Consider the following 13,161-nt stretch of genomic DNA (forward strand, 5'->3'; position numbering starts at 1 on the left):
GGTTGTTCTGCTATACGGTGATGTCGTTTGGTTTGAAGAATGCGCCTGCTACCTTCCAACGAATGATTAATACGGTCTTCATTAATCAAATCGGAAGGAATGTAGAGGCGTACATTGATGATATGATAGTCAAATCCAAACAGCAGGCGGATCACCTTGCTGATCTCCGAGAAACATTCGCCACACTCAGGCGGCACAAGGTCATGCTTAACCCGAAAAAGTGTGTCTTTGGTGTTGAGTATGGGAAGTTTCTCGGATTTTTGATTGACCAAAGAGGAATAGAGGCCAAACCTGAGATAATACAGGCGGTAATCGACATGCAGTCGCCCCGTACTGTAAAGGAAGTGCAAAAACTAACAGGTTGTCTGGCGGCCCTAGAGAGATTCCTCAGCCGTTCAGGCGACAAGTGTCTCTACTCTTTCCAGGCAATCAAAAAGAAGACAAACTTTGAATGGGGGGATGATGCAGAGGCGGCCTTTCAAAGGCTAAAAACTCATCTACACTCTTTGCCGAGGCTTGTCAGCCCTTTGCCTAAAGAGAAGCTCTTCATGTACTTAGCCGTCTCTGATCATGCCCTCAGTGCTGTCCTCTTAGCTGAAAGAGACGACATCCAGCTCCCGGTGTATTTCATAAGCCATGTTTTGAGAAATGCGGAGCTTCGGTACCCCATGATTGAGAAATTCGGCCTTGCCCTTTACATGGCCATCAAGAAGCTTAAACCTTACTTCTTGGCGCATGCGGTAGAGGTCTATACTGACCAACCGATCAAACGGCCACTCACAACCTTGGAGTCTTCTGGACGAATGCTCAAATGGGCGATTGAAATGCAAGGATTAGAAATCACTTATGAATCAAGGAAGGCAACAAAGGGACAAGCATTCGCTGACTTTATTGTCGAAATGACAAGGCCGGTTGTTCCAGACAATACGGACCAGGTCTGGAAAGTGTATGTGGATGGGAGCTCCACTGTGAATGGCTGTGGTGCGGGGATTATCTGTCAATCTCCTGAAGGAGATAAGTACGAATACGCACTACGGTTCAAGTTTCAGGTCTCTAATAATGAGGCCGAGTATGAGGCCCTGCTGGCCGGCATCCGGTATTGCAAGGCGGCAGGGGCGAAGAAGATATCCGCCTGCTCTGATTCTCAACTGGTCGTACTCCAAGTTAATGGAACGTACGAGGCCACTCATCCGGCCATGATAAAATATTTGCAGGCGGTCAAGAGTGAAGTTGGGACACTTGAAGAATTTCATCTACCTCAAGTGCCCAAGTCTTCAAACAATCAGGCGGATGCTCTGTCCAAGTTGGCATCATCCACCTCCTGTGAAACGCGTCGGTCAGTCTTCTGGGAGGTCATGGAAAAAAGAAGTATATCTGAGGAAGACCCCATTGGAATTCTTGACTGAAGCTCAACCTGGATGGACAGCATCCAGACCTATCTTGCAGACGGCACGCTCCCTGACTCACCACGGGAGGCAGCTGTTCTAAAAAAACGAGCAGCTAACTTCGAGTTGCGAGAAGGAGAGCTCTTCAGGGCTGGCGTTTTGAAACCCCTGTTGAAGTGTGTTACCCCTGAAAAGGGGAAGGAAGTTCTCGAAGAGTTGCATTCGGGATTCTGCGCCTCCCATATAGGCGGCAGATCCCTCGCGGCCAAGGCCAGGCGGCTTTACTTTTGGCCAACTCTGGAGTCGGATGCCATGGAAATGGTGAAAAAATGTGACAAGTGCCAGAAGTTTGGCAAGCTCATCCATCGTCCGGCTACAGACCTGACGGCCATCCACAACCCAATACCCTTTGCCAAATGGGGCATGGACATTCTGGGGCCATATACAACTCCACCAGGCGGCAAGCGCTATATATTGGTGGCTGTGGATTACTTTACCAAGTGGGTAGAGGCTGAGGCAGTCAAAAACATCAAGACTAAAGATGTCATTTCCTTTATCTGGAGGAACATAATCACTCGTTTCGGGGTGCCCATGTCTATGGTTTTTGACAATGGTCCTCAATTTGAGACGCCTCAACTCAAGACTTGGCTGGGAGACCAGGGGGTCTCAAGCTTCTTCGCATCAGTCGGCCGGCCGCAAGCAAACGGCCAGGTCGAAGCCTTCAACAAGTTAATCTCAGACGGGATTAAAAAGAAAATTGAGCGGGCTGGTGGCCTTTGGGCGGATGAATTACCACACGTCCTTTGGTCCATCAGAACGACTGCTAAAGGGGCAACGAGAGAAACCCCATTCCTAATGGTGTATGGTACAGAAGTTGTTCTGCCCATTGAGCACTATGAGCCGACCCTTCGAATCAAGTTGTATGATGAAGAGGCGAATTGGGAGGCCATGCGCCTAGCATTGGACTCACTTCCAGAACGCAGGGGCAATGCTGCCTTGCGTCATGAGATATATCGTCTGAGAATGACTCGGGCATACAACAAAAGAGTACACAAGCGTCCTCTCAAAGTGGGGGACTTTGTGCTACGGAAAATGGAGGCAGTCGGTAGGATGAACGAACAGGGAAAGCTAACCCCAAATTGGGAAGGCCCCTACCGAATCTATGAGGAAGTAAGAGACGGCACCTACCGCCTGGAAAACCCAGACGGCAGGCAGCTGCCCAGAACTTGGAATGTAGACAACTTGAAAAAGTACTACTTCTAAGTACGCATGTAAAAACCTCAATTTTGTAAATCTCACGTATTGTTAATGAGAATATGCCTTCATTTCCCAACTTGTCTTTTTATTTAAGCTCTTAGTGTCGCCTGTATACAATACAGACGGCCAATACGTTTGTAGAGCGTTTGTCTCAACAACAAACATTCCAATCCTTCTAAAGGAACCGATTGTTGTAGAACAGTCGTTCCTACGACATTCATCAAGTTTACACCAACACTTGACGAATATTTACTTAATCATTTAAGAGGCCTAAGGCCTGATAAAATCATGATGAGGCCCATGGCCGGATGTTAATAAACAAAAAGAGACCGAATGGTCACAGTCTGCTCCAACATGAGTATGACCGTCTGCTCCAACATGAGTAAGATAACCGGCGACGTCCATTTGGGCGAATTCGTCGAGGAGAAGCATCTCCCATTTGGGTGGCACATTTCTCTACGAATATATCAAGCGGCCCTACCGAATGCTAAGGCAGCATTCGCAGTCGTTTGTTTTAATCGAAAATGAAATCTAAAAGACCTGAATTTTCTATCTAGCGCAGTTCAGAAATGGTCACTGTTTCATAAGTAAAGGCTAAGCGAGGCATAAAGCCGGATGCGCCTGTTATTGCTCAGGGGCAAAACAGGCGGAATATTTGATTAATATACAAGTTAAGTTAACTACTTAACACTTATTGAGGCTATTGGCCGGATGACGCCTGATCCTTGCCTATGGGGCAAGACAGGCGGACAATTATTTTTAAAAGGAAATTGGTTAAGTTACAAACTTAGCATTTTATCTCAAAGAGGCCTATGGCCGGAGGCGCTTGTTTTTGCTTATGGGCAGAACAGGCGGAGGATTACCCTTAGCAAATTAGCTAAGTTGGAAATTTGAGTTAGTTCGAGCCAATGGCCGAATGAACACTTTATGTTTGCCAATGCTGGATGGACGTCTGCCGCGTGGTTTGGGGCAATCACCATAGTGATTGATTGACTTAGAAACCATGCATACTCTTCCAAGTATCAAAAATTTCTAAGCCAATCAATCCAATAAACCGAAACCACTCGACATCCGTCCAGGGGCAAGAACATTCGCATGGTATACAGGTTATAATAATTGTCCAAAAACATGAAATGAAAAATTCAAAATGCAAAGGACAACAATATGGATAACTTCAGCCAAATGGCCGAATGATTCAAATTAAAAAGACCAATCGTCACCTGACGATTTGTTAAGATTGTTATCTAGCAAAGCCAGAAAGATTGTTAAATTACCCGACCCCTCGGTCGGTAAAGATACAAATACTCGACACACAGGCCGGAAAAGAAAAGCACATGGCCATTCAGCCGCAGAAAAGCATAAAAGCTTAAGTGATCAGGGGAGAGCCTCTTCAGTGGCAGCCGGCCTGTCGTCCTTCGGCTGCTCTTCATCCTTTTTCTCTTGATCCTCCGCCTGATCCTCCTCCTCGCCACCAGAGGACGACTCCCCAGAAGAGTCGGACCCAGAACTTTCCTCGGCCTCAGCATTCTCAGCCTCTTCAATAAGGCGAGCGTCGAATGCTTTGCTGGCTTCGTAAAATTTGGATTTCCAAATCTGATAGTCCGAGTCCGGTTGTACAGCCGCCCAAGTGTCCCGCATGATGGCTTCATAATCGCTCATCATTTGCTTAACAAGAGCCTCTCTCTCTTGATCAGCCACGGACTCAAACTTGGACTTCAGCTGATGCTCCTGGTTGCTGAGGCGCTGCTCCAGGCGGCCCACCTTTTGCTTGGCTCTCTCGGCCTCTTCTTTGGCATCTTGAAGAGGCTCGAGCTTCTCCTTAAGAGTTGTAATCTCTTTCTTAAGGGAAGTGATGCGCAGGCGGGCCGAGTCCAGGTCCTTCTTCACCTGCATATTGGCTTCCGCCTGCGAATACATCATATCAAGCGTCAGATACTTATTCTGAGCAATATCAAATTGAGCTCGATCCAAGGCGAACTCGGCCCGAGCTTTAGCGACTGTTACCTCTTTGGATTTCTCCTTGAGGGGTTGCCTGAGCCCTTGGACGCGCAGCATGGCCTACAAAAGAGCCGAATGGTTAAAATCAGGCGGAAAAAGAAATAATGCTTAATAAAAAAAAAAAAAAAATTGAGCTAAGACTCATACCTCGCAGAGGTTCCCCAAGATGCCATCCAAGTCAAGGGTGCCGATTCCTCTGACAGACGCCTTGTCGTCAGGATCAACCGCCCTTAGCATGGACTTGGCCATCTGGACTACAGTCGGCCTCTGGACAGGAACTGAGAAGAAGAGAAAGTTAGAAAAATAACTCAAGTACATCTAAATGGAAGAACAATAGGGGCGAATGGATTTTACCGTCGTCCTTCTGTTCCTCCTCTCTCCCCAGGCTCCTCTTCTCTCCTGCTGAGCCGACAGCAGTGGTGGGTTGCTTAAAGCCACCCTTCGATGCCCTCTAGGCATCTGGTTTGCTGATCTCCTTTTCAGCTTCGAGAGAAGAGGCGTCTAGGCCCTTCTTGGGCCTATGAGCAATGTGCTTCCAGCCGCCCTTGCCGGATGCGCTCACATCACCCGCCCTAGTCTTTTGGATTTTAGGGTCGGATGGTTTTGAAGGAGATTTAGAAGGCGCACCCTACATCAACACAAGATAAACGCAAGTTAGAAATCATTCGGGCAAATTTAATATTGGTCAGAAATGAAAGTATAACAATTTTCTACCTTGGAGGTGCCGCCAGTTTTCTGCTCGTCCACTTTGGTGTGAGTGGTTACTTCTGCCGTGTTTATGACATTCGACCTGTATCAAGCAGTAGATACAGCCGGCTTCCTTGTGGCCGAGAGCTTTTCCATTGCTTTGTCTGCAAAAATGAACAAGTGTTTAGCATCATTAAACAAGTACTGAAAAGCAGAAGTAAATTGCATAAAAAATAGACGGTCGACTACCTCTCGGCATCTCAGAACTTAGCCCACAGGCGGCTAAGAATGTCCCTTCTTCAAACCACTTGTACAAAGGGAGATAGCATTGAGGGGTGACCTCCTTGTCCCCCTCATCATTCGTCCACACGGAAACGGTAAACAACCCCGCGTCCATGATCTCCTCCTTTGCCCGCCTGGGAATAGGCGGCAATGCGCTCCTGCCTGCTAGGAGAGGTGGATCCTTATTCCACCTATTATACTTTTGGTTCAGGCGGCTGTCGGCAGACTTGACTATGTAAAACTTAGTCCTCCAGTCTTTCCACTTGTTCTCTTTACCAACAGCCATCATGTACCCCTTGCAAGTGGTCAAGGTGTACCAGCCTTCACCGCCCCTAGCAGGCGCCCTGCTCAGATAGTGCATATGGGCGAACGCTTCAAAGCTCGCCTCCACCTGAAGCATCTCACAAGCGGCAACGTACCCCAAAATATTGATCTAGGAGTTGGGTACAAGTTGCAAGATACCTAGTTGGTATCCGTCCAAGATCCTCTCCACGGCCGGATGGAGAGGGAAGCGGAGGCCAGCTTGGAAGGCCGCTTCATAGCAGCCGAATGCTTTGTCTTGATAGCTGGCCAGGCTTGGCCAGGTTATGGTGTCGCCCTCGTTAGGGACCGACAAAGTGTAGCCATAGCCTAGGACGACCTTGCGCCTAAAATTGGCAAGGACGGACGCCATGGCGCTCCGCCTGCCTGGCGGAACATGCTGATAGTAGGGGGCTCTCTCCAAGCGCCTGGAAGCACTCGGCTCGGCCCAGCTTTCCCCCCTATCCACTGCCAGGGACTCTCTGGCAGAATCTATGTTTGATCTAGCCTCCTCTGAAGTTACGGAGGCATTCTCTGAAGAAGATGACGAGGCCGACTCGTCATCAGAGCTCTCATCAGAGCTAGGGGACCGCCGACTGGTGCCAGCGGGGTCCTCCCCTAGACTCTCTTCCGGCGCCTGTCTAGAAGGCCCGGGTTGATATTCTTCATCCGCCTCCCCCAAGATTCCATCACTGGGAGTTCCACTAGATGTGGGCGAATGGTAATAAGTGGGGGTATGAGGAAGATAGGAAGGGCTGTCTGACAAGGGAATAATCGTGTCGTTGAGCGACTACACCTAAGTCAAATTAATTTATAACGCTCTACCAACCTAATACGTGTATAGAGTAAATAGAGGGGTCGAACCACAGGGAGACATGCATAAACACCGCATTCAATACTTAAGACTTTAAGCTATCTCGGGACAAGAAGTATGAATAACTAAGAGATTAAACTAAGGATTAAGAATGATTAAAGACCAATATAACTAAACACCAAGGGAAGTGGGTAGATGTAGATGTCACTTGATCATGCAATAACACAGAAGCAAAGCAATGGTAAACTAAGCATGCAAGAATATCGAAATAAAGCTCGATCTGACCGCCTTCCGGGGTTAATCGATTTCTCCTAACATAGCCTCTATGTTTCCACATTAGAACCATATATTAGAAGGTGCAAACAAAGAATTATCGATAGTAATGAATCTCAACTAAGTCAACTTCCGTTACTTGTTAGTAAAGACTCATCTTTGATCACCTAACAATGTGCACTTGCAAGAAAGACCAAAGAATATCAAGCATACAAAGACTTTAATCACCATTAACATAACCCCCAACGTCATAAGCATGAATCAATTAACAACTACACCATCCCCACACCCTTGGCTAGGTGACTACTCACAAATCATATTGAAGACAATTTCAATCATCAAATCAATAAGCATCAACATGATCAATAAGCAAAGAAGGAAAATCAAAATAAGCAAACAAAACTAGATACAAAAGTAAAGAGAGAGAGTAAGGGATTGCTCATTCATTGAAGATGAAGATTTACAAAGGTTCAATCAAGCTCCTTCTTCAATATCCAAGTTCATCAATAGAAATCCACACTTTCTCTCTCTACTAATGAAGTTTCTCTCTCTAGATTAAGCTAAAAATGTAGAAAATTAAAACTAAGTTCATCCCCCCCAAAACGTTCTAAAAAAAAGGGACTTATATAGTCCGTACAGAGTCAGCTGACAAAAGGAGAGGTCCGACCGAACAAATGGGAAGGTTCGGCCGGACTACAGGGTAGGTTCGGCCGGACTACAGGGTAGGTTCGGCCGAACCATGGGTAGGTTCGGTCGAACCTCCCTGATCCTGGTCTGGTCGAACTCCTGCGGTTCGGCCACTCCTGCAAAACTGCCGATTTTCATCTTGCCCCTGCCTTGAAGTTCGGCCGAACCACTGAGCAGGTTCGGCCACACCTTGGTTCGGCCACACCATCAGGAGGTTCGGCCGAACCTCTTCTGAATCATGCTTCCTCTAGCTTCCTTTGAGCTTAGCTTCCTCCTCTTGAAAATCTCGATGGTTCCTACAAAGCATAAGCATGAAAAGCACAATAAGAGCAAAGCGGGAAGACTAAGAAAAGGGAGGATAATGGAGAAAGAAAAGAGAAAGCAAAGCTAAGTAAAAATGCTTAGAAAGAGGGCCAAACAAGTGCAAACGAGGGGAGAATCCTTAGAGAAAAAGGATAAAAGAGTGGCATAAATGCCACTCATCAAAATCCCCCACACTTGCCTTTTGCTTGTCCTCAAGCAAGGAATACTAAAACAAAAAGACAAACCACAACAAGCATAATATGACAAGGGTTAAGAAAATCAATCAAGTTTCACGATGGGAAATGCTCCAAATGGACTCTAACATAGGGACATGAATCAAATAATGCTTACTTTTCTCAACTCAAAGAGGGGGAACACGTTCTAAGATGCTCATGGTTGAGGGAGACAAACCTAAGCTAAGCGTAGAGAACCAATGATTTCATCCTCTTCCCTAGCTCCAACCAAGACGGTCCGCATTCTCTCCACTAGCTTCAAATCATCCCTAAGTTAGCTCCTCATGGTTCCTCGAGGGAACCGGAAAAAGAAATTTATTGTGGAGTCATAGGGTTATCCCGACATCTCAACTATGCACACTCTTTTCATAGGGTTGAAATCTACCTCCCTCCACCGTTCTTTGACCGCACTTCTCCAAGTCCAAGGGTCTTAACTTGGGTTGTAATGTCATGGCTAAGGGTTAAGGTTGGGAATTAATTTGAAAATTTTTGGTGGCAAATCCTAAGTGAAGCAAAAGAGTGGCCATCTCTCAAGAACCACCTAAGAATTGAACCTAAATTCAAATTACAACCTTCAATACAAGATTTCATAACATTACTTCATTTTTCTCATCATTTCCTCTTCCTTTTCCTTACCCCTCTCTCTCTCTCTTTTTTTTTTTTGAACTTCAAACGTTGCATCCTTCCTCACAAACTTTTTGCAAATATTTCCTTTCATGAACAACCTTCAAAATCTCACTTGAACCAATATTCACAACTTTCTTGCCCTGAAACCAACACTCTCGAATTCGAACCTAAAAAACCAATGCTTCACTAACTACAAGGGTTGGTAGAACATAGGCCGAAAGGTTTGTAATATGGCTAGATCAAGAAAGGGGAATGAGGCCCAAATTGGTTAGCAAGTGGGTGGATGTAAAAGTGAAAACCAAATTTATAACAAAACACAAAGAAAACAAAGAAAAATGAGAAGAAATGCCCTTTTTCTCCTTTAAAGTTGTTTGGTCACGATCTCGGGAGCTAAATACCAACACAAAGATTAAGACATGCATAGTTAAGGATCCAAAATGCCGCTCATAAGAGTGATGAAGGCTAGAACAAATGACGCTCACACGGGATAAAAATAAGAAAATACCAACCAAGGGAATCCTATTCACTACGGAGAGCAACACCATCTTACCACTTTCCCGTGAACTAAGGGGTTCAAACGTCATCAAGAGTTCTAAACCGGGCTACCTTAGCTTATAATGTATCTAATTCAACCTTAAGCATTCTTAAACCGTGTAAACCCTCATCAACTAGGAAGGTAAGCATTCAAAGCCATGTCATCAAAAAGGCACATGAATTCTTGAATCCAAATGAATGAGCAAATCCACATAAAAAATGTTTCAACTTGTCATAGTCATGCTCGTTACATAAAAGAGAACAAGAAAAACACACAAAAGGGAGGAAGAAATTAAAAAGGTTCATAATCGAGGCATGTAAATCAAATAAATCCCAATCGACATACAAGTGATCGTTGATATCAACATCAACGATCCCAGGTTCCTTGGAACCAAAATCAATCAACCTCGAACCATTCAACTCTTCCTAAACTAGACCTAAACTAAGCACTCAAAGAAAAAGAAAAAGAAAGAGAGGAAAGGTCTCACCGAATGCCGCTTGAAATATAAGACAAGGTAATATATCCAATTCTCACCAAGGGAGCTAGTGTTGCTCCTTAACGTCCTCCATCTCCGCTTCAAGCTTCAATAGAGGTGAGCCAAACAAAAGAAACTAAAAACAAAACAAGAAAAGGTTAGAAAACAAAGAAAAAGACTAAAGAAACAAACAAAAAGAAGAAAAATTAATAAAAAGCTATCTACAAAGTTTGGATTAAGGGGATTTGGAGTTTCGGGAAATTTGGATTTTTTTTTTTTTTTCTTTTCGGGAGAATCTCCACCTACAAAGACTCGGGGATCATCAAAGAAAATCATCAGAAATCAGCAAAAATAACCATAAAACATCATCATCATCACATCAATAATCATAAAACATCACCATCTCATCACATCACCATCACAACATCACCAACATCATCACCACCGCCACAACGCCACAACAATACCACAAAGCCACTATCCTCACTATCCTCCTCATGTGCAAGCAACTACCCTACCACTCTACCTTCTTATGTACACTTCAACCAACCAAAAGGACATCCTCCCCCACGCTATTCCTTTGCTCGTCCCGAGCAAAAGTGACAAGTGAGAAGATCGGGGGGAAAGGGAAGATTTCCCACAACATCACTGGTTATCATCTCCTCGCCCCCTAGGTTGAGGGGGGTTGTTAGGATCAAACCCGGGAGTGTCCATGAAAGGGTGGAAGGGTTGGTTAAAGTGCTCATAGGGCCACCCTTGGGCACCCCAACCACCATCAAAAGGAGCGGGGGTGGATGCGGAAGCCGGGTCATAAGCCGGATCACACCCACCCGGACGATAGGGGTCGTATGGGGGGGTGCCAACGCGTTGGGTAGGGTCGATGGGACCTTCCCAATAGGCGTAGCAAGGGGGGGTGGGGTGTTGAGGATCATAGGGTCCCCAATGATTGACCGGACCCTCTTGAGGAGGGTGGTAAGGGTAGTTCACATAGGGCGCTTGAATGCCCGCTTGCACAAGATTGTCATAATTTGTCCTCGCGTAGTACCCCCATTGCTCAATGGAAGCTTGATTGTCTCGACGAATATCATCGAGGGTACTACGAAGGGCATTGAAATCAAAAGGAGGAAAGGAAGAAGAAGAAGATGCCTCACCTCCCCCGCTAAGGGGGGGATTGATTTGCTCTTGATGGAGGACCGGTGGAGGTTGAGGAGCTCCACCCCGGGCTCTAGTTCGCCTCAGCTCATTGGGGATGATTTGCTGAGGGATCTTCCATTTGAGAGGAGCGGAGTGGTCCACCGTAGTGAGGTCGGGGTCCGGGAGAATACACCATTCGATCTCCCTATCGACCAGGAGGATAAAACGGCGCTTGCTAGTAGTGAAATTGAGGAAGCGGCTGTGACGGAGGGCGCTTATGGATAGAGCATAGGGAGGGAACTCGTCGGTGAGCTCTTCTCGGTTTTGGTGCACGGGTGGGAGCAATTCAATTTGGTCCTTGTATGCTCCACCCTTCAAAGAGAGAGCAATGATAGTAATCATGCCACCCATAAATATCTCATCACCTAGACGGTTGTCCCTAGTATCCAAGAGCCGTTGGATAAAGGTGGAGGAACATTGAAATTTTAGCCGTTGAGGATTGTCGGCCAAGAATAGGCAAGCGACCTCGTCTTTTACCATGGAGCCGAGGTTGGCTTTGAAGAACACGGCGTATTGTAGAAGCCGTACAAAATACCTCAAGGCTAAATGGATGATGTTGTTGACCTTTGAGGTATTAGTTTGGAACCTATCCTTGTTTGTGATGCTCCTCCACCACTCTTGCTCGTTGTAAGGAATGCGATGGGAGGAGGTCATTTCAGACGGGTGATCAAGGCCAGTGGCGTGCCAAAAGAAGATCTCATTTAGATCACTCTCCGTTAGAGAGTGATCCTCGTTGAACATCCTGAAGTGTATAATGAGTTGAGGATCCTCATCGACATCTTCCGGCTCAAAAACTTCCTTGCGGAGGGAGGCAAGGAATTCCAAGGTCACACGCTCGTAAGTGTGAGCGTGGAGGTGGATGAAGTCGCCCCAACCAAAGTTTTGAGCCAACCTAGTCACCTCATCCAATATTCCCAGCTTCCTCAAAGTTTGAGGGCAAAAGAACCTTGTGGACCTAATCGGACGCTTGATGAGTGATGCATATATAGGCCAAAATTGCTCGTCCGGAGCAATAATGCCATGATCGTTGATGCCGGGAGGAGGTGGGAATTGCGTTGCTGAGGATTCTCCCACCCTCTTCCTCTTTGACTTTCCTTTTCCCTTGCCGAACATCGTGGTTCTACAAATTCACCAAGAGCATATCATTAGAACAAATTGATAGGAAATGACATAAGAAGCCAAGTACCTAACCAAGGTAAAAGTGTATGCTTGAGAGTATACAATTCAAGGCACGCATGAATACATTTTGACCAAGGTTTGAATAAGGATTCCTATGTCATTCCTAAATTAGTCCTAACAAGGTCTAAGGGAAATTTGGCATGATGTCCCCTTATTTTCATGATATCCAATCATCAAACCATCAAAATCAAGCCAAAACCATGAATAACAATCTCCAATAACATCCAACTCATGCGTTTCTCAATCATAAAATGGTAACATGAATACCCTAGTATGAAATCAACACTCAATTACATTGAGATCAAAATAAAACCAAGATAAACATGCATAATCATCATAAGAACATGTTCTACTATGAACAACCAATCAATTGCAACAAGTCAATCCAAAGAACCACATGAAATAAACAAGTCATTACTAATAATTTCAAGAATACCATAATTCACACTTAAATATGTAAAACATGGTAAAACTATAAGAAATTAAAGAAATAAACTTGCAAAAGCTAGAACAAACATACCACAATTGATTGGAAGGAAGTAAAAACCCAAAAACACCGAAGCACTTAAACCCTTGAAATTGGGGAAAATGGAAAGATGGGTTTGTTTGGTAGGAATTTTTGGTAGAGATTGCAAAAGTTGAGTGAAGGATGGAAAATAAGTGAGAAAGGATGAAGATTGGAGTGATTTTGATGGAGATTTGAGGTTGTAAGGGGAGGTGCAATGGAGGTTTAGAGTGAGAAGGAGAAGAATGGGGTAGGTGACAAATATGGAAGTGATATTCACGAAAATGCAGCAAAATAGAAAACATGGCAGCATTTTTTTTCCGATTCTGAAGATAGGTTCGGCCGAACCGAGGGTATGTTCGGTCGAACCACAGTAACAGTTCGGCCGAACTCCCCTTTGGTTCGGTCGAACCATTGCCAAAACTCT

Source organism: Chenopodium album, chromosome 4 (genome assembly GCF_948465745.1).
Source record: "Chenopodium album chromosome 4, dcCheAlbu1.1, whole genome shotgun sequence".
Taxonomy (NCBI): Eukaryota; Viridiplantae; Streptophyta; class Magnoliopsida; order Caryophyllales; family Amaranthaceae; genus Chenopodium; species Chenopodium album.